General features: G+C 38.1%; 1 protein-coding gene across 1 annotated transcript in view; it reads left to right on the top strand.

Moving 5' to 3' along the window:
• TMEM179 (transmembrane protein 179) overlaps window positions 1–22,176 on the top strand; it is a 248,120-nt gene that overhangs the window by 123,324 nt on the left and 102,620 nt on the right. The window lies entirely within an intron of this gene.

The raw sequence follows: 22,176 nt of genomic DNA, 5'->3' as shown, positions 1-22,176 counted from the left end.
TACTCAAGTCAGAAGTTACAAACTTCATGACACCCATGCAGATGGGAACTGAAAGTTCAACTGCTGAGTCCTACACTAAGGCACTGTATGAGCACATCCACTCATGCATGAATTGTGCCATCCCAAATAGAACCAAGATGCTCTCCTCCAAAAAAGGAAGCCAATCTAGTGGCCCCCTGCCATAAACAAACTTTACAACAAAAGGAAGAAACTGCTGCAGAAAAAAGGAAAATCCCAGGATGCAAATAACTCCCTTACCAGCCTCAGTAAGAAGCTGAGATCCCTCATAAAATTATCCAAAGCTAGTTACGAAAATAAAATTGCCCAAGATTTAAAAGACAACCACAAGGCATTCTATAACTATGTCAAGAATCTAAATGGCAATGCTCAGATCTGCTCTGAGCTACAAGAGAATGGCACCAAATATACTGATCCCAAGGATATTGCCAATATCCTGGCAGATCGATTCAGTGCCAACTTCACACCCCCCTCTCACCCCCTAAATGGCCCATCTCAATACCGGAAGATTGCAAAATTTCGGTAATAACGGCCACACAGGTAAAAACGCACACTCCAAAGCTAAGAATACAGCATCCGTGGGACCAGATGACATCCTGGGCTGTGTACTACATTAACTACAAAATGAACTGGCACCTCACCTAAGTGCCATGTTTAATCATACCCTCACCTCAGGCTTCATGCCCACTGAGTGGTGCACAGCTACATTTATCCCACTCCACAAGGGGGGATCCACCTTGGATCCCGGGAACTACCACCCCATCAGTCTGATGAGCCTGATCTGCAAGGCCATGGAACGTATTATCATGGAACTTATAAACAAAGACATTGGCAACCTTAAAACACTGGACCCTACCCAGTTTGGGTTCGTGAAGGGCCAATCTTGTCTCCTGAACCTGATTGACTTCTTCACATCAGTCTCCAGGGCCGTGGACGAGGGTAAGGCAGTCCACACAGCCTATCTAGACCTCGCCAAGGTTTTTGACACCATCCCCCATTCTGGAACCATAGATAAACTTACTAAGCTGGGCATTAATCCCTACGTCACTCGATGGGTTGCCAACTGGCTTACTGACAGAACCCACATTGTAAAAGTAGGTGACTCCAAATCCATGTCCGGACAAGTGACAAGTGGAGTACCTCAGGGTTCAGTCCTGGGATCTCTCTTGTTTGGCATCTACTTCTCTGAAGTACAGGCCAACACTAAGGAACTCTGGCTAACAAAGTTCTCAGATGACTGCAAACAGAGCCATTACTGAATCCCAAATGATGTGGATACTCTACAAAAGGGCCTTACAGAAACAGATGCTTGGTGCCAGAGCCATGGACTCGAGCTCAATGCCAAGAAATGTATAGTTATCCCCTTTGGGAAAAAACATGTACCCATGAATTACCACATAGGTGGCAGTACACTAGACACTGAAAGGGTGATAAGAGACTTAGGGACACAGGTGGACAGTGGTCTCACCTTCAATAACCACATCGCCACAACAGTCAGGAAATCCTTCTATGTGGCACACCTCATCACTAAGGGCTTTTCATCTAGAAAAAAGGAGCTTATTGTCCCACTGTACCCATCCCTCATTAGACCCATTATAAAATACAGTGCCCCATTTGGTATGTACCTCTCTAGACATCTGCAACAACTGGAAAGGCCGCAGAAATACCTCACTAAAAGAATCACAGGCCTAAAGCAGATGCCCTATGCTGACCACCTTAAAAAACTTCAGCTATACTCTGTCACATATCGTCTACTCCGAGGCTATCTCTGCTTAACATACAAGGCCATGTCAAACCCAGAGCTGTTGGACATGCTACACTTAAGAAATCCCAATCCCTCAGAGCCACACACTCCAGGGATCTGAACCTTGTCATCACAATAAACAAAACATGCTGGAGGGATAGGTTCCTTACCCAGAGACTCCCCAGACTCTGGAATAGACTGCCCATACATGTCAAGCAGAGCGCCTCTTTGGCCCTTTTCAAAAGGAACCTTGATGATTGGATGGGAGAAAGGAAATTCACCCCGGGGATCATGTCAGTCACCCTGCTAGACAGGTGTCCAGGGAAATAAATAGTGTGGGAAGAAATAGCCAGGGAATTGTTATGGCTACGCTTGTATAGGCCCTAGGGCCGATAGCCTAGTACCAACCTATGAACCTATATTTATGAACAGATGGATAGATAGATAGATAGATAGATAGATAGATAGATAGATAGATAGATAGACAGATAGATAGATAGATACATGGAGGGATCATTTAATTTCATTTAAACATTGATTTGGCAAACTGCTCCTCAACAAACATTTTTCCGGTTTAGTGAAATTTGAGAATTGGAGAGAGGAGGACTTGTTTCCCTTTTGGACCCATGCTAAAGCCCATTTCAGTAATTAAGTATGAAGGTGGTGGACTTGCTTTTCTACAGGAACCATGTCAAAGCCTGTTCTTGACTTTGGGTTAGGATTTGATAATTTACTTTTCTTTAGGTATGGTTTGAGGACTTCCTGCTTGAATGCAATTTTAGACACATATACACACATAGACACTAAACCATCCCTGGATTTGCAGGGAGGCACATCTCTGTCATACACTGCACATTTGAGCAATCAGATTCCACACTTTCATGCCATCTTCACAGCATAGGTGATAACAATGCACCACTGCACAGTGACATTGGACTACATGCTTTGTGTTGGCAGCTATGTAGAGAAAACTGACACTGCACCCTTACCAATACAGGTGGCTTGGTGTACAATGGGGTATTCTATGCATCTTTTAAAAATTTTTGTATACTGCCTAAAAGCTTCTGACTGTGAGTTTTGGCCTGTTTGGTATGAAAACTGTAGCTTCCTTTGATTTATAGAAACAATTGTGCCAGTGGGCAATTGACATGATGTGGCCGGGAAATTTTGTGATGTTTTTCTCCAAGTGTGATAAATGACAGCTCTTAAGAAAGCTTTTTTTCCCTTCCCCACAGCTGACTATGAGTTGCCAACAATTCCTCTCCTCATTCACCAGGCCGACCGGACCCATGTTATCCATCCCTGAGATAAACATGACCACATTAGGGGGCAGTGAAGAGATTCAAGACACTGGTGCAGTATCATACTGCTGCCTTGGTGTGTGTCCTAACTCTCTTACCCCTTCTGGCAGCCTTCCTAGCTCCACAGTCACTGTTCATGAGAGTTGCATGTACATGAAGAACCATTCAACAAAATGTCTCACTGCTCATGTAGGGAGGAGCTGGTGAAACTTGTACTCTGCTTATTACAGTGAGCCACGGTTGCCCCCCCACCCCCAGGATGGGCAGCCAAAATTGGCCACTCACTCCCATCTGACCACTGTGGCCCATCCAGAACCCATGCCACTAATCAAGCATGGTTCTCCTGAGGCACAGTAAAGGCTTTATCCCTGTATCACAGAACTGAGAGTATGGAGATAATACCAAGAAAACAAAAACTTCGGTCCCACCAATCAGCGTTGTACGACACAAAGATCCACGAGAAAGTAATGTAAAACTCACAGTTTATTCATCGACATCAAACTGACATTCCACAAAACATCACAGAAAAGACTGCCAGGATAATATGGGAAGAAAAACTCCACACGTCAGCCTGCTACATCCAACATAAATCGTGCATAACATAAAAAAAGACGCCAATACAAGACAAGTTTAGCGCTTTCAACCAATTATCTGGTCTTCCTCAGAACTAAAGGAAAAAAAACATCAATAACCCTTTAAATAAATTTTTTGGCGCCAAATACAACTTGATTGTATTTTAAAGGTACACTACAATTAAAGCTGTTTCAAAACCTGTTGCTGTCCATGTAAAAAATACATGCGCTTATGCGTAAGAAGTACACACAAACAAACACACACAAACAAACCCATAGGTGAATATGCAGAATATATGAAAGATTCAGATTTGCAAAATAAAATATAGTAAATCGATCAGAATAGTATAAACTTAAAATGTTGGGTGTACACCAAAAACATTTGCCATCTCTTCATAATTAATGGGTATTGAATAAGTACAACTGGATATTATAATATAACACTCCTGCAAATACTATAATACAAAAATAATCTAAAATAACCAATAATAAACACTCTAACGATGTTAATAGAAATTGATATATGTGAATAAATATTAAAATGTATGACTGGATGGATATTATAATAAAAAAAATGTATTATACTTAAGTATAATTAATATATATAAAAAATTTATATAAAAGTTGACTAAATAATGTGTGTAAAAATATATGAAATCAGCAGGACTTATATATATATATGTATGTATAATTGTATGAAATGTTTTGTATAGGTAGTAAATAATAAGGTATGATATATTGTATGAAATTACATAATTAAATTATATATAATATATATATATAAAATATAAGACATAAAAAGCGAGACATAAAAAGTCACCTTAATAATATTAAAATGTTTTAAAATATGAATAAAATATTACAATAAATTGACCCATATACCAAGAATACAATACGACCATTAAGTTAAAAATGTAATACAATCATTAAAATGAGGATAGTGAGAATAATGGGACTAATAAAAATGATGCATTTCATAAAATATTTCATAAAAGTAATGTTTTAATAGAAATGCATTCGTTGAGGCCAGGTGGATTGGTGGCATCAAGATATAACTGCCACCAAGTTTCTCTAAAAGCTATAAGGCTTTTAAGGTCACACCCTCTGGGATCATTAAAAATCACTTCCAAAATAACAAATTTAAAAGTGTGTTGTGCACCCATTGCCTCTATATGTCTATATAATGCGTTATTTGTATCCTTACACCTAATACTGTACATATGGTCATAAATGCGTTTTTTCAAATAACGTTCAGTTCTACCTACATAGAACGCTGAACAAACTTCACATTTGGCCAGGTATATAACCTGTTTGGTATTACAATTGCCAGATTTACAAATTATAATGCTATTGTGTCCATTGTTCAAGTGTATCGTATCTTCGCTTGACATATATTTGCAATAATTGCAAAAACCACACTTCCTACTAGTAATCTTTCTAATATTAGTCTGGCACCCTCTTTTTCTCATGTGATGTTGTTCCAAAAGTTTTTTCATATTACATCCCATCCTATATACAAATTTCGGTTTTGTACCTAATACATTTACTAGAGCCTGATCATTGCTTATCAGGTGCCAGAATTTGAAAATAATTCTTTTAATATTGTCTGCACCTAAACAATATGGTATAATGCAAGCTCGTTGGAAACTAGGATTGACTCCTTGATCTTGAAGGATGGGATTATTTTGAATATCTCCTGATCCCAGTAATGGTTTATATTTTATACCCCATTGACTAATAACATATGATACCACTTCTTCCATCATAGCGGGAGGATAGCCTCTTTGTCTAAACAATTCCTGTATTAAGGTAATTTCCTTGTACAATTCCTCCTCCTCTGAGACCATTCTGGCAGCTCGTATGCATTGGCCTTTGAATACATTGTATTTTACTTTGGGAGGATGGCAGCTAGAAAAATCCAGATAATTGTTAGAAAAAGTGGGTTTTCTATAAATTGTAGATGATATTTTCCCATTGTCATGTACTATAAATGTATCTAAATAAGGCAACCCTTTGAGAATGAGTGAATTTCAAAAAATTGCTACTTTCATTAATAAAGTCCATAAATTCTAATAATAATTCTTCACTAGCATGCCATAGGATGTAGATATCGTCCAAGAATCTTGAATAATATCGGACGTATTGATAGTACTTAGATGGAAACAACACATTATCCTCCCAATTTAACATGACTAAATTGGCATATATGGGGGCACAAGCTGCCCCCATAGCTACCCCTCTAGTCTGTCTGAAAATCTCACCTTCAAAATAGATGAAATTATTGTCTAATACTAAGGCCATTAATTCAACAATCAAACAAATGGTATCCCATTCTAAATCTGTATGTTTAGTCAAGCTATTCGAAAAAGCTTGCAAACCTTCTTCCTTAGGTATACACGAAAACAGATCAATCACATCAATGGTAACTATAAAATAAGGGTGACTGGTATCATATTCATTCACTGGATACTGAGATAAAAAGCACCAGGAATCCTTGACCATATGCGGAATAAAAGTGTAAACATTTTTAAGTACCACGTCTATAAATTTGCCTATTCGGAAGGTTTTAGAATAGCTACCAGAGACAATGGGTCTCAAGGGTGGGTCTTTAGTATCCTTATGTATCTTGGGTATACCCACCATGGTAGCTAATTTTGGATTATTAACTTTGATAAACTTATAAATCGCATCAGTAATTCTGGCCTCAACCAAATATTCTTCTATATACGAGTCTATTCTCTGGTAAGCTATATATAACTCATTCTTAGAAACTGTTACATAATTACCAGTAGAATACAATATATTATATATCTTCTGTGTGTAATTCAAATTATCATATATAGCAACACCTCCCCCTTTATCGGGTTTCATTATTCTAATCAAACTATCTCCTTTTAAAGCTTTTAATAAATTACTCTCTTCCTGCGTCAAATTTTGATGTACCTTCATATTTTTTAGTTGATTGTATTCATAATAAATCTCCCTGGTCACTACCTTGTCAAATGTATCAATGGTGGGGTGATTGGGTGGTGTAAATCTACTCTTAATACAAAGTGATTGACTAATTTTATCACCCCCTTCATTATCTCTGAAAGGAATTCTGTCCTTATAAAAAACTTCTAAATTAATTTTCCTTATAAATTTCTTAAAATCAATTAATACATCAGTTAATTTAAAACTCGGGTTTGGAATGTATTTCATACCTCTCTCAAACAACATGAAATGTGCCTTATCTATGTGCAATCTAGAATAGTTATAAATTTTGAAATTATGATAAGTATATATGTTGCCATCAATTAATATTTCATTGTTAACTGTATCATAACCGTAATCAATACTGTCTAAACAATTTCCATCACCAATGAAACCATCACTAGTATCATCAGAGGGGGTTACCTGTCCCATACCTTCCCCCTTACATATGACCTTTGATATGTTCTTTGATATGGTGGATTCTTGGTTCTCGGATATTTTTGAAAACCCTGTGTATTATTTTCACCATATTCATATGCATCGTGGTATTCCCCTCTTACATTATTAGTATTTGTATCTTGATTAATATAAGTCCTGTTGTTATAATATTCACTTGTATGAATATTACGTAACTTAGGCCAAACATAGGCCAATTGTTGTTGATATTGGTTTTTATCCCTCATCATTTTGTCATTTTTACGTGTACACAAAGTAGAAGCCCATTTATCTGCTTCTGTATATTGTTTATTATATAATTTCTCCCAGTCATTAAATAATAAATCATTCACAATCGTAGTATTTAAATCATCTACTTCTTGAATTAGTTTGCTTAGTCTTTCATCATAAAATTTCATTAATAACTTAATATATTTGAAACCACATTCATCAAATAGACTATTAAATTCATTTTTACCCGTATCTGTCAAATCAATACCCATAGGTAATTTAAAAAATCTTAAACCTTTTGGTACTATTTTAATATCCAAACATTTTTGTAAATACATTATCAACCTTAAGACCATTAATGGTCTTTAATTTTTTACCCATCAAAAATATCTTAGATTTTAAACTGCCAATGTCACTTTTATTGTCCTCTTGTGTATGTACTACTTTGTCCAAGTCTTTCGCATTGTTAACGTCAAAGTCAAAAGTTAAAAATTGGTTGAATCGATTGACTTTATCTTTTTGTCCTTCTGATGATGTAACCGGTTGTGAACTTAATGCAAGACCCTTGGTCTTATGTGTGTAAGGCAGTTCAACGACTGTTGAATAAGTTTTATTCGGAGGTAATCGTTTAGGTTTGGTACCTATTCTTTTTGCCTCCAAATCAAGACAATATGGAGAAAAGTCGAAAGTAAAGTCAGAAATATTTATATTACTGCTTGAGAGTGGAGCAGATATGTCCAGCCCTTTATTCCGACTATTATGACAAGATGGTTGACCATTAGGTATATCTGAATCTTCGTTAGAAAATTCTGCATCATTGTCTGAGATGTAAGCAATAGCTTCACCAGATGCATTTAAGATATTGAAAACTTTCTGTCCCTTTTTAGTCCCCATAAATGAATTATTTTTAGATGCCAATACCTTAGTAACAGTAGGTTGTGCACGTGTCTGATCATCCAACTTGCGGCAGGTTTCTGTGTGCAATAACGAAGTACCTTGTGTCTCACAATTGGTTGCATTAGATAACAATTGGTGTACAAGCGCAGACAGTTGTTTTACTTCATCCTTCAAGGCACTGAATTCAACCTTCAGGTTTACGGTATTGGCTGCGCTATCCGTCTCTGTAGTACTGCTCGTCCCTGGTGTAAGTGTCTCTTTCTCGGGCCCGTTCCTAACATCCACGCCGGTGGTATCCAAAGTAGGGTGCGACATCAGAATAAGGAGTATGGAGAAAATACCAAGAAAACAAAAACTTCGGTCCCACCAATCAGCGTTGTACGACACAAAGATCCACGAGATAGATACATGGAGGGATCATTTAATTTCATTTAAACATTAATTTGGCAAACTGCTCCTCAACAAACATTTTTCCGGTTTAGTGAAATTTGAGAATTGGAGAGAGGAGGACTTGTTCCCCTTTTGGATCCATGCTAAAGCCCATTTCAGTAATTAAGTATGAAGGTGGTGAACTTGCTTTTCTACAGGAACCATGTCAAAGCCTGTTCTTGACTTTGGGTTAGGATTTGATAATTTACTTTTCTTTAGGTATGGTTTGAGGACTTCCTGCTTGAATGCAATTTTAGACACATATACACACATAGACACTAAACCATCCCTGGATTTGCAGGGAGGCACATCTCTGTCATACACTGCACATTTGAGCAATCAGATTCCACACTTTCATGCCATCTTCACAGCATAGGTGATAACAATGCACCACTGCATGGTGGCATTGGACTACATGCTTTGTGTTGGCAGCTATGTAGAGAAAACTGACACTGCACCCTTACCAATACAGGTGGCTTGGTGTACAATGGGGTATTCTATGCATCTTTTAAAAATTTTTGTATACTGCCTAAAAGCTTCTGACTGTGAGTTTTGGCCTGTTTGGTATGAAAACTGTAGCTTCCTTTGATTTATAGAAACAATTGTGCCAGTGGGCAATTGACATGATGTGGCCGGGAAATTTTGTGATGTTTTTCTCCAAGTGTGATAAATGACAGCTCTTAAGAAAGCTTTTTTTCCCTTCTCCACAGCTGACTATGAGTTGCCAACAATTCCTCTCCTCATTCACCAGGCCGACTGGACCCATGTTATCCATCCCTGAGATAAACATGACCACATTAGGGGGCAGTGAAGAGATTCAAGACACTGGTGCAGTATCATACTGCTGCCTTGGTGTGTGTCCTAACTCTCTTACCCCTTCTGGCAGCCTTCCTAGCTCCACAGTCACTGTTCATGAGAGTTGCATGTACATGAAGAACCATTCAACAAAATGTCTCACTGCTCATGTAGGGAGGAGCTGGTGAAACTTGTACTCTGCTTATTACAGTGAGCCAAGGTTGCCCCCCCCACCCCCAGGATGGGCAGCCAAAATTGGCCACTCACTCCCATCTGACCACTGTGGCCCATCCAGAACCCATGCCACTAATCAAGCATGGTTCTCCTGAGGCACAGTAAAGGCTTTATCCCTGTATCACAGAACTGCTTTTAAGGGATTTTATGTTTTTGCAACAAAAGTGTTGCAAAGGGATGGCTGTGACAGTTTGGCCAAGACGTAGGTGATGATAACTGATCAGTGGTACAATGGTGCAGTGAGTAGCATTGCCTTCTCACAGCACTTTGTTCTCTGGCTGAGTTTTTGATTGTGGTTTCTTTTTTTCTTTTTTTTTTTTTTTTTTTTTGTAATCTGCATACACTCCATGTCTATTTTTAGGCTTTATACAGGTTCTCATCTTTGCTACCGCAGACCCTCAGGTGTATAATGTATGCCTGTTGCCAATTCTGATTTTACTTTCATTCCAATCAAGCTTCAGAAGGACATATAGAATGTTGCTATCCTTTTTAGGAGGATAGGAAGACACTATCCGTAGACAGAATATATATATCCTTGCAAGCATTTGTCATTTCATTTTATTAGGAACTACTGTTTTGTTAGCTTTGAACATTAAGCTTTAGACACAACTTTTCCTTTGAAAGAAAAAGTAAGATTACATTTCTTTCCTTATGCATGATTTGTTTACAGGCCATTACTGGATGAAGAGTTGATAAAAAGCTATTAAGATGTACCTCAGAGCATCTAGAGCCCTATGACTTGTGGGTGCCTAGTGTAACCCAGACCTTGGCTTAATTCATTTATTTCATTCACACTACTGCAATAGAGTTTTGACTGGTAAGTGTGTGTTAAAAGGGTAGAGAAAAGCTAAAAAGGAAGACAAAGTGTGAAAAAATAAGTAGTCAATCTGGATGGTGTAATGCTATGATGGGGGGATCACTGATATAAATATAGACAGGAACCAAACACTTGGTGCAAGAACATTGCTCTCTGGTATATGGAACTTTGTGTACATAACACCAATTTTGTTCCAACACTCAAAAAATATAAACCCAATGACTCTCTCTACCTTACTGGAAGCAATGGAATTTACTGCAAATGAAATTACAAACTAGTTTCACGCATAATGAGTTTTCACTGCAAAGCTAACTAAACATAGTTACTTAACCTGTTTAAATCCAAGTAGTTGATGACAGAAATTTTAACAAACTTGTTACAATTTTCATATGGTATATAGCAATATAAATTACTAATAACGATGCCTAACATCTTCAGTACCTCACTTGTCCAGGAAAAAGCACCAGCATGCTTCAAAGTTAAGTTACTAGCATAATCCCTCTGTCTAAAACAGCCAACCTCACCTTCCTAAATGATTACAGGCTGGTGGCCCTTACATAAAAGTTAATGAAATGCTTCAAAATACTGGTTAAAAGGCATTTGACTACTGTACTACCCCAGTCCCCTGACCCGCTTCAGTTTGCCTACCAGGCAAACAGATCAATTGCTGATGCTCTTTTGGTGGCTGTTCACCTCACATTGGAGCATCTTGAAGAAAACAACAACTATGCCAGGCTGCTGTTTATAGATTTCAGCTTGGCATTCAATACGGTGATTCCAATGCAATTATAGAAACGCTAATCAACCATGGCATAAATAAAAGGCTGTGCAACTGGATCCTCAATTTTCTGACTGGAAGACCACAGAGGACCTGTGCTGGTAACAACACTTCAGAGAGTATTAATATCAACACCTGAGTACCCCAGGGTTGTGTGCTGAGTCCTCTGTTGTTCACAGTCCTTACCCATGACTCTTCTGTGAAAGTTAGCAACAACCACATCATCAAATTCGCAGATGACGCCACAGTAGTTTGACACATAAGTGGTGATGACAAGAGTGGGTATAGGAATTATTTATTTATTTATTTATTTAGTTTACATTTGTTAACCAGGAAAAATCCAGCTGGACTGGGCCCATTTTCAGTGGATGCCCGGGGAAAAAAGCTCGAAAAGCATATGACAATAAACAAATTACAATAACAAATTACAAATAGTACATGAAAGCAGTAACATTTTCATGAGAGTCACTTTTCCAGAATAGAGTACGCTTAAGATGATTAATAATTAATTGCTTTGAAAGATCTCGAAGAATTTACATGATGGCCATGTCATAGTTAGTTAATGTGGTTAATGGACTAAGCAAGTACAAAGTAGATAAGGTGTAAGAAGGTCTAAGCCTATGTTGAGAAAAAAAGGTTTGTTATGGTTGGAGAAGTCCAGTTACAGGAGAAAGTGAATTGTTATACATGGGCAAATTCAAGTTTCCAGTAGGTGTGATTTAAGTAGTGTTTTGCATTGAATAACATTTGTGGTAGAGGTAACAGGAGTGGAGAGGTTGTACTAAGCCTTAGCTATGATGTGAGAGTAGAGAGATTTTCCTGCAGTGTTATTAGCCCTTGTGGAACAGAGAAGAGATTTGTTAGTAGAGTGGAGGGGGCGAGTAGTAGAGTAGTGGGTGAGCAGCTGTTGCAGGGCAGGTATTTTTTCAGGGCTGTTAAGGATGTTGAATGCAGTAGTTAGCTGTTTGTAAGTGAGTAATTGGGGTAATTTAAGTCATTTAAGGTGTCTTAGTACTTGGCAGTGATGGGTTCTGAATGTGGAGTTATTGGCAAATTTTGCAATTTTGTTGTAGCATGACTCAATTTTGTCAAGAAGGAATTAGGTCAACTCCCTGACTGAATGGTGCAATAACAGCAATTTGGACCAGAACATCAATAAAATAAAATCAATCATTATTGACTTCAGAAAAAGCTCTGCCAAGCACCTGCCCCTCAAGATCAATGGTGAAGAAGTGGAGAGAGTCCAATCTACAAAGTTCCTGGGGGTTACATATATTAGAGGATCTTGCTTGGAGTACATACACAGGCAAGTTAATTTAGAAAGCCCTCCAGCGGCTACACTTCCTAAGACGACTTAGAAAAGCAAAGATCTATATGAATGTTCTAAATACTTTCTACAGAGGAGCCATTGAGAGCATTGGCACCAGCAACTACACTGTATAGTTTGGTAACAGCAAAATGGCCAAAAGGATGAAGATGGAAAGAATAATAAATGCAGCAGAAAAGATTGTGGGCACTAGTCTTCCTACCTTATAGGAGCTCTTTGAAATGAGACATAAAAAGAGGTCTCACAAAATACTGAGTAACATTTCTCATCCAGTGTATGGTTGATCATTAAACTTGCATCTGGGAGAAAGTTAGAGTATCCACTGCAGAACCTCCAGATTCACGAACAATTTTTATCCAACTGCAAATTTAAAGATCATGGCATGATATAATTAAGCAATTACTGACAGGTGGGTGTGGGTATATGAGAATTTATCTACGCCTAGCATGGTCTGATCACAAGGTTGAAGCCCAATATGGCCCTTAAAAATCTCTTAATGTTATGTCTTATATAAAATGTCATACACTTTGCATTCAGTCTGCCAAATGATATTGTGTCTAATATCAAATGTCTTGGTATATACAGTATGGAACTGTCTGTACTTCGAAACACACTGATATTACACATTTCTTTCAAAGGATGCAAGGATATATAGTACCTGATAAATAAAGCTTTTTTGTTTTTAACCAAGAGCTTATCTAACAAGACAACTCTTCAAGGGTTCTTCCACACTGAAAACGAAACCTATATTTACTTGGTAATGATGTGCCAAAGAAACTATAATTCTTTATCATGTATCAGTGTGTATCTAGCGATTGCCTGATTTAAAAAAATGTTGCCACAACTACTAACCAATCTCAAAGGTGCTGATTCACTTACTTTAGAATGTCTACGCCTATCCACCTGATAGAGCCATGATAGATGATAGATCTTTGTCTCTCTTATTTCTTAACCAAAATCCTGATAAGTGACAACATTTTTTTTTCATTATAGCCACTAAGCTTTAAGTTATTCTTTTTTTAAGTTATGGGCTTCCTTTTTAAGGTCTTCAGAATTATAACAAATTCTTTTTAGTCTCATATATTGAGACTCGGGTACATTTATTTCACAATGCATTTGGGGTAAAAGCAGGTATTCACAAAGAATTATTTGTAAAAGGTTTCTTGTAAAATGATGTATGTAGTGAGCCATACAATAATTTGTTGATGGTAACATTTAAGTAATAATAAATAAGTTACATTAGACAACAACATTTATGTTGTAGTCATTCTCATTCATTTGCTGCACAATTTTATTTAACTGGGCCAAATCCCATTTTCAGACAATCTACATTTCATCCAAAACCTTTGTAACATGCTTTGTGAATTTACTTTTATTAGAATTATAAAATAATTCATGCTCCAAAAAGCCTATGAGCAAATCAGCATAGATCAGGGTGAAATTAGCCCCCCCATTACTGTTTACTTCCTCTGGAGATAACATTCACCCCTAAAATAAAGTAGGCTTATGTCAAGCACACAATTTAGCATTTCAGTCAAAACATTTGCAAAATGATAATCATATAACTGAATAGTGTCCAACCCAAAGTTTACTTCCTTAATCTTACCCCTATATGGATACTAGTGTACAGCGTTTGCACATCTGTTGTGCACATATATGTTGTGTTCTTAACATAAAGGTCATTGATCAGTTTAAAAAAAAATCTGTGGTATTTTTAATTCTCATTGTAAAGTATACAGAATACAGTATCATGCATTTAACCGTATTAATGTATGAAACTGTTCTTCATATACATATGTACATACACATATATATCAATAAATTTCATATACTCAAATTACACTTCATTGAAGTACTGTTAATGAAAACATAGTCAAAATTCAACCCATGAGAACTCCTGGATGGGCTATAACTCAATATCTATAGGGTAGGCATGTCTCACTTTCACCTTGCAGTCCTCTCCTGGATATACCTATCATAATTCTAGAAGGGGAGCAGGTCTAACACTGCAAATGCAACATTTTGATCATTCAAACTCGAGTAATTGGGCTCAACATTTCAATTTCAAATCAGTCAGCCTTCTATATACACCTTCTATATAGACCCCCACACACACAGATACAGATACATACACACACACACACACACACACACACACACACACACATATATATATATATATATATATATATATATATATATATATATATGTGTGTGTGTGTGTAGATATAGATATTGTAGCAGTTAGCACAGAAAATAAGGGCTCACAGCTGGTAAGCTCCTTCTTGTAGCCCAGCACGCACAGGTTTGATACCTTCCACCTCTTTTTTCCTATTACAAGACTGAGGAAGTCACTTAAATAGATAGTACTTCCAGATCATCCCTGAAGATGGACATTTTTGTCCAGTGGGCTCACTTGGTTAATAAATATATCATATGTGGACCTTGTTTTCTTTTTCCGTTAAAGTGGAAATTGACCAATGTTCAATCATGTCTGAGGATGGCTGTTGGGCTGTGGTCCAATGATAGGTTCTGGGGTGGTACATCATAAAACAGAAACTGTGGTGGAACAGGAGGTATGATCTGTGTAGAAAAAAAATTGTTTGACCCATCTGAGAGTATCCATCTGAAAGTAAGTGAAATTCAGCAACACTTTCACCATTATTGCTAGACAAACCAGGCTGTGCTTCTTAGGTTCTCCAAAGTCCATTATGTGCCATATGCCATAAAAGACATGCAGAGAACTGAGATAAACCAAATTTCCCAGCTTAGCAGGAGACAGTGGATCCTGAGATGCATGCTGAGGGGGTGAGCCATGACTTCAGCAGCTACTGTTGTAGGAGATTAGCCCAAATATCTAGCTTCATCATCCCCTTCCTCTTGTGCCAAGGTTCAAAGGTCCTGACAAGTGTTATTGGTCATAATACAGGAGGATACATCCTCTTTTGCTCATATTCTAGTGTGAAGGTGTAGGCAATATTTAACCTTGTCTCAGATCTTGATGGAATAGCAGGTATCAGCACCTACTGTCCTCACATTCTTTGTCATAAAGGAATAGGCAGCCCATGGAGAATGCACCCTTACCTGTAGCAGTTCCTGCATCTCTTTCACTGCCAGAAAATTATGGCATGGCAGTAGCTAGCATGTAGCACAATGTCCAGTGATTGCGATATTCCAGTGGATTGTCTTGTTCCCCTTCTGATGTTTTTTCTAACCTTTTTTAGCAGTTTTTTTTTTATTATTCTGTTTTATTTGTATATTTTACTGAAATGTTTTCAGCTTTTCCCCTGGTGTCCTTTACATCACCGAAACTTATGTCTGGGATTGTATGATGTGTTCTGCCATATTACATACAAACTACTCAGTGATAGATACTGCCCTCTTCTGGTAAACACACTATCTGCAGTTCATCTTATTTTTTATATAACAAGGCAAGAAAATACCTAATTTTTCTTTAGCCGTCTGTAAGCAATCATAGGGTTTGTACCCGCCTCACAAAATAACTTTCCTGCCCATCTTACAAAACTGCAGGACACCTCCGTGTTTGAAAATAGTTAATTGTGCACCTGATGAATGAATATAAGTTCATTTGTGGTAAAGATGCAAGCTGCAACATGTTACATTTCTTCAACAGTTAGCAGTTTACACATTATGATATGAATAGACTTTACTGACATTTACTATATTTATTCATTATGATGTATGTTTTCAATATTATTGTGTTTAGAGTTTCAGGCTTTGTCTATCTGTTCTATATTCATGCATGTATCTATCTTATGTAGTCTCATGCTTGGATAGTAGCAAAAAGAGGTCCTGTACCAGCCCACAATCTCGAAGGTAACACCCAAATCTGCTATGAACTTGTGGTCAATAACACCACATACACAAATGCCATAGATATAGCCAACTTACTGGCAGAAAGGTTCAGTGAAGACTTCGCTATCCTGTCCCCCCATCAGTAAACCAGGACATCCCCAACACCTGCCCTCCTCTCCTCATTACCAGGGACCAGCTCCTTAATGCTCTTCCACAGGCAAAATATACAGTCTTCATGGGACCTGATAACATCCTTGGTTGTATCCTACATGAACTCAGGCATGAGCTCTCAGCTCCATTAGACACTGTATTCAACCAAAGCCTGAGCATCAGCTTCATCCCAGCTGAGTGGAGGACAGCCACAGTCATCCCTCTACACAAAGGTGGACCATCCCCTGACTCAGGCAATTATAGGCCCATCAGCCTAACTAGCCTGATCTGCAAGGCCATGGAATGCATTATCATGGACCTTATAAACAAGGACATTGGCAACCTCCAAATGCTTGATTCCACATGGTTTGGTTTTATCAAAGGGAGATCATGCCTGTTAAACTTGGTCAACTTCTTTGAAGCATTCACCAAAGCCATGGACGAGGGAAAGATGGTGCACACTGCCTATCTTGACCTAGCCAAAGCCTTTGATACTATTCTCCACTCTGGTATAATAGATAAACTCTCCCAGCTAGGCATTAACCCATCTGTTACCAGAGGAGTAGCTAACTGGCTAACTGATAGAACCCACTCAGTCAAAGGAGGGGAAGCCACCTCTAGTAGTAGACCCGTAATGAGTGGTGTACCCCAAGGATCAGTTTTGGGACCTCTACTGTTTGGGATATACTTTTCTGAGGTGCAAGGCAAAACCAGTGGTCTGTGGCTGACCAAGTTTGCAGATGACTGCAAGCTGGGCTCTGTCTTAAATTCCCCTAGTGATGTGAACATCCTCCAAAAGGGCCTTACCAAACTAATGACTGGTGCCAGAAGCATGGCCTCAAACTGAATGCCAAGAAATGCGTCATTATCCCCATGGGGAAATGACATCCCCACAAACTATCACATTAATAACAATGTACTAAGCATGCAATCAGTCATGAGGGATTGACCACCACATTGCCTCCATTGTATGGAAGGCTTTCTACATGGCCCACCTTATAATTAAGGGTATTTCATCCAGGAACAAGGAGGTCATAACATCCCTTTACTCCTCACTTATCATACCCATTATCAAGTACAATGCCCCCTTTGCCATCTACCTTGCCAAGCACATGCAGCAGTTGGAGAGACCACAGAGGTTCCTGCCAGGAAAATCCAGGGTCTCAAACACCTATCCTATACACATAGGCTAAAAGCCCTGTCCCTCTACTCAGTCTCATACAGACTTCTCAGAGGTGGCCTGTGTCTGACATACTAGGCCATCTAAGACCCAGCCTTGATGGAGTTGCTGCATATTCGTAAGACAAACTCCACTTAAGCAACCCACACTCCAAGGCATTACCCTGGTCTGTGACATTAGTAGAATTTGTTGGTGGGATAGATTTGTGTCCCAAAGACTCCCCCATCTGTGGAATAGACTCCCTCTACATGTCAAGCAGAGTACCTCTCTAGCCCTCTTTAAGAGGAATCTGGATGACTGGATGGGAAACAGAAAATACATCCCTGGGATCCCACCTGTGTCCCTGCTGGACTGGAGAAACAGGTGCTGACATTGAGGGAACATGGGCTAAATTCTTGGCTAGGTTTATAAGGGTCTCTGAGCCAATAGCCTAGTATCATCCTATGAACCTCTGAACAATCTCAGCTAATAAACCTTAAATGAATGGATGAATGAATGAATAGATATGTTCTTGGTACTGGTAGTCTCTGGCTTGTGATAATGCATTACTGTCTATTACAAGGTATACTTCTTTGGCCTTAATGTGCTGTTGTACAATGTTCAGTCATTTACATGTACAAGTTTTATTTTGCTGGCCATTTAGAATATGGTTTGTCACTCCAATACTGTGCCGCCTATTGTATGCCACGCACTGTATATGCCTGCAAAGTATTCTTTTGTAGGCTACATCATTTACGTGAGTAATGTAATGTCTGTAAGGCATTCATTGATGAAAAGTCAATTAACGCTGTCACATATATATGTACCCCTGCAGGTTTCCTATGTGGTGTACGTGGCACCTGTGTACATATCTGTAATGTGCAGATTAATGTGAGAGGTTTCTAAATATTATCCCATGGCACATTTTGTAAGGTGAATCATACAAGAGTTGTGTTGTAACTTCATAGTACTCACACAATAGCAGTGGTAGGTGAGACTGTCAACTATGCTGCGTTTTAACATGGGGCAGATGTGATGTACCTTACACTATGGTGTGCTCTGGGTAACAATTCATTGGGTGGGATACAGAAATTTTAATGTTTGCAGAAACTCTGTGTCCCATATGTCATTGTAGTGAACTTGTTTGTTGTAGACTAAACAACTGCAGGGCACAGTTTTGTACAATGTGAAACATGTCTCTCAGTTCTGTCCTGAATGTTTCTCCACTCCTAAAGAAAAAAAAAACATCAGTAAACTTCTTGACTTGGTACTCTATTCCCACTCTTCAATAACCTTTGATACAAACTTGTTAATATTTGTTTGGTCTTTTCAGTTTTGGGACTCAGGTGACAGAATAGTGCTGTGTTATTAATTAATTAGTGTAATTATTTCATAAGGAAACTACTAAAGGAACTTCTTTAGGATGTGTAATGAGTCTAACTGCAATGGGACAAATCAGTAAGTTAAAATAAAATTAAATATTTCTTTTGGGGCACACATTTATTGAACTATTATGTGAAATCTATCTTTACAGAATGTAAAATGTATGTGTGCCTAAGCAGACAACAAAGTCTTCATAAAAATTATCTGAAAATAATGTTCATCTAACAGTGTTCATACTATGCATAGCTACTGCTTTGTTATGATATGGAATCAGGACTGGAGAACTGATGGTAGCTTGCCATAATAACTTTAAAGATGCGTCACAAATGTATGCATTGATTGCATTTTAACTATTTAAATTCAAATAAGTCAATGGCATACTTTTCTTGGTGATCTAGAAAGAAGAGAATACAGTATGGACCTAGATGCACATTATTCAGAGAACAAAGGCAATGTAAGCAACATGGATTTGTGAAAAAAAACAGTGCCTGAAGGAAACATATATGGACATGTGCAGAACATGAAAACTTCCCAAAGACAAAAAGTAGGTTCCAGCAATGATTCACAGATTCTGGAGTTAACTGACAGCAGCACTTACCTCTTTCTAACTGTGCCATCCCATTATCTTTTTTTTTTGCTCTGACAGATGTTTCTACCTGATGGCTGTCCTATATGTACCCAGTTGGGGCAAGAGCTAGGCATCCCTGGGCTAGATAAGGGCCCTATCACTCATTTGTTCCTGACTGAGTAGCCTAACTGGTTCATTCATTGCCATACAACTAGAGTAATGTGATAAGAAGAGGAACTACTTGCTGGCCCTACAGAGCAGACAACCCATCTCTCAGTTGATCTGTGCATGCTGCATGCCGTCTGTTGCAAGAAACATGCCTCTCTGCCTGTTAAGTTTCCTGGCTCATACACTTGCACAACAGCAAAATAAGTGCAACAGGCTCAAACTCCTCAGGTGTTTCACTTAATGCTCCTTCAAGCTCTTCAGGTGTTTCAATCTATGCTCCTTCAAACTCATTGGGTGTTTCACCTAATGCCCCTTCAAGCTCCTTGAGTGTTTCACCTTATGCTCCTTCAGACTCATCAGATGTTTCACGTTATGCTCCTTTAAGCTCCTCAGGTGTTTCACCTTATGCTCCTTCAAACTCATCAGGTGTTTCACCTTATGCTCCTTCAAGCTCCTCGGGTGTTTCACCCAGTGATCCTTCAAGGTCCTCAGCTGTTTCAGCTAATGCTCCTTCAAGCTCCTCAATTGTTTCACCTAAAGCTCCTTCAAAGTCCTCAGGTGTTTCTCCTAATGCTCATTCAGTCTCCTTGGGTGTTCCACCTAATGTTCCTTCAATCTCCTTGGGTGTTCCGCCTAATGTTCCTTCAAACTCCTTAGGTGTTTCACCTAATGTTCCTTCTCGAGGTCATCAAAGTGTTGAGCCAGACCCAACTCCCAGGAATGGACAAGATGATAACAACCTCTTACTCCTATTTTCTGTCTGTGTCTTTCAGCACATAAGCCAATAATCAAACTCAGGTTATCTGGGTTTCATGCTTCTATGCCACAGAACTAGGCATATACCAACCCAAATTTTAAATGTGTTTTGAAAATGGAAGAAAACATAACATTATTCCTGGGCATGCCATGATCATCATAGTAACAACTATCATTTTAAGTTCTATTCAAGAAATCAGTCTGGAATATTATTTAAGAAACGGGGGTGAAATACCTTTGATCCTATAAACCTTTGGAAGGCCGAATAAAGCTTGACAGACTCATTACTTGTCATATCTGTCCACAACTGTGCTTCTCCTGTAACTGGGTGTGTCTAATTTCTTTTGTTCCTAATTTTTTTGTTTTTTAGTTTAGTTAAAATTTGTTTAGTTGCTAATTAATTCCACTAAAGAACACTCTCTGGTAAGGAAATGTCATTATATTACTTTGCATTGGTGCTGTTAAAGTAGAGAAGATATAGCATTTATAAAGATTTGGAAGGATTGATATAGTCCCTTATTCTATAGTTCTGGTAGTTTAAAAAGAAATGCCTTCTTATGATATCTTTTCTGTAGACTACAGGAACAGTAATCATGGACCAGTTCATATCATTATTGTTTTGATATTTGATAAATTTGACACAGAATACCAGCAGAAAGCTAATATTTTTTAAATGAGACTGTGCTGTTTGCTAAAATAAGTGATTAAAATGCTTATTTAAATGCTGCCATTGTCTTTACGGTGAAGCCTTGTATCAAACAAAATTTTATTTTGCATAACAATGGTCATTACATTGACTGCAACATGCATTTTGTTCTGTGACAAAGGTCACTAGGAGCTAAGTACGATTGCAATCTAATGCAATAGAATACTAGGTACTATAAACCTAACATCACTTTTATGTTGTCATATTTCTGAATGATAATATGGGACTGTGACTTAGGAGAATATGTTTCTTAATAATGCAACTTACAAAATGATGCTAGTAGCTTAATTTCAAACTTGCCTACAGAGATGTGTGTGTGTGCACGCATGTGTGCACGCATGCGCGCGTGTGCATGCGTGTGTGTGTGTGTGTGTGTGTGTGTGTGTGTGTGTGTGTGTGTGTGTATGTATTCCATTTGGACTTCTCCAATGGCTTATACCTGCTGCTTGCTACAAAAGGTTCAGACTCACTTGGGCCCCTCTATAGAGTAAATTGCCTATATGAAAATGAATGAATGAACATTATTAATGAGAAATGCATTCAGAGTCAACAGGCTGTGTTCTCTTTTCTACATTTATTAAACTTTACTATTTAACTTTTAGTTTGATTAGTATTAATAAGTGCACACAAAACACTGTTATTGTTTTTGCTGTGTTTAGCTTTGAGCATAATTGTATTTTAAGCTGAAATAAGCAGTTTAAATGAATAAGTAATAGTAGGTTTGTAACATGCTGTGTGATAGTCAAAATAAAACCTTTCTCAAAAGTATAATGAGGCTGATGATAATTTCTGTAATGGACAATCTATTCATCTTTATTAAGAATCACGTATGTGTTTACCTGGCTAAGCCCACAATGTGACAATATCTGGTTAATAATTAAGAGCACAAAATAACATTTACAGTTATGGTAAAACAAAA

Source organism: Protopterus annectens, chromosome 6.part0, assembly GCF_019279795.1.
Source record: "Protopterus annectens isolate FY-2018-M chromosome 6.part0, PAN1.0, whole genome shotgun sequence".
In the NCBI taxonomy this organism is placed as follows: Eukaryota; Metazoa; Chordata; order Ceratodontiformes; family Protopteridae; genus Protopterus; species Protopterus annectens.
This window is presented reverse-complemented; position numbering and strand designations above follow the sequence as displayed.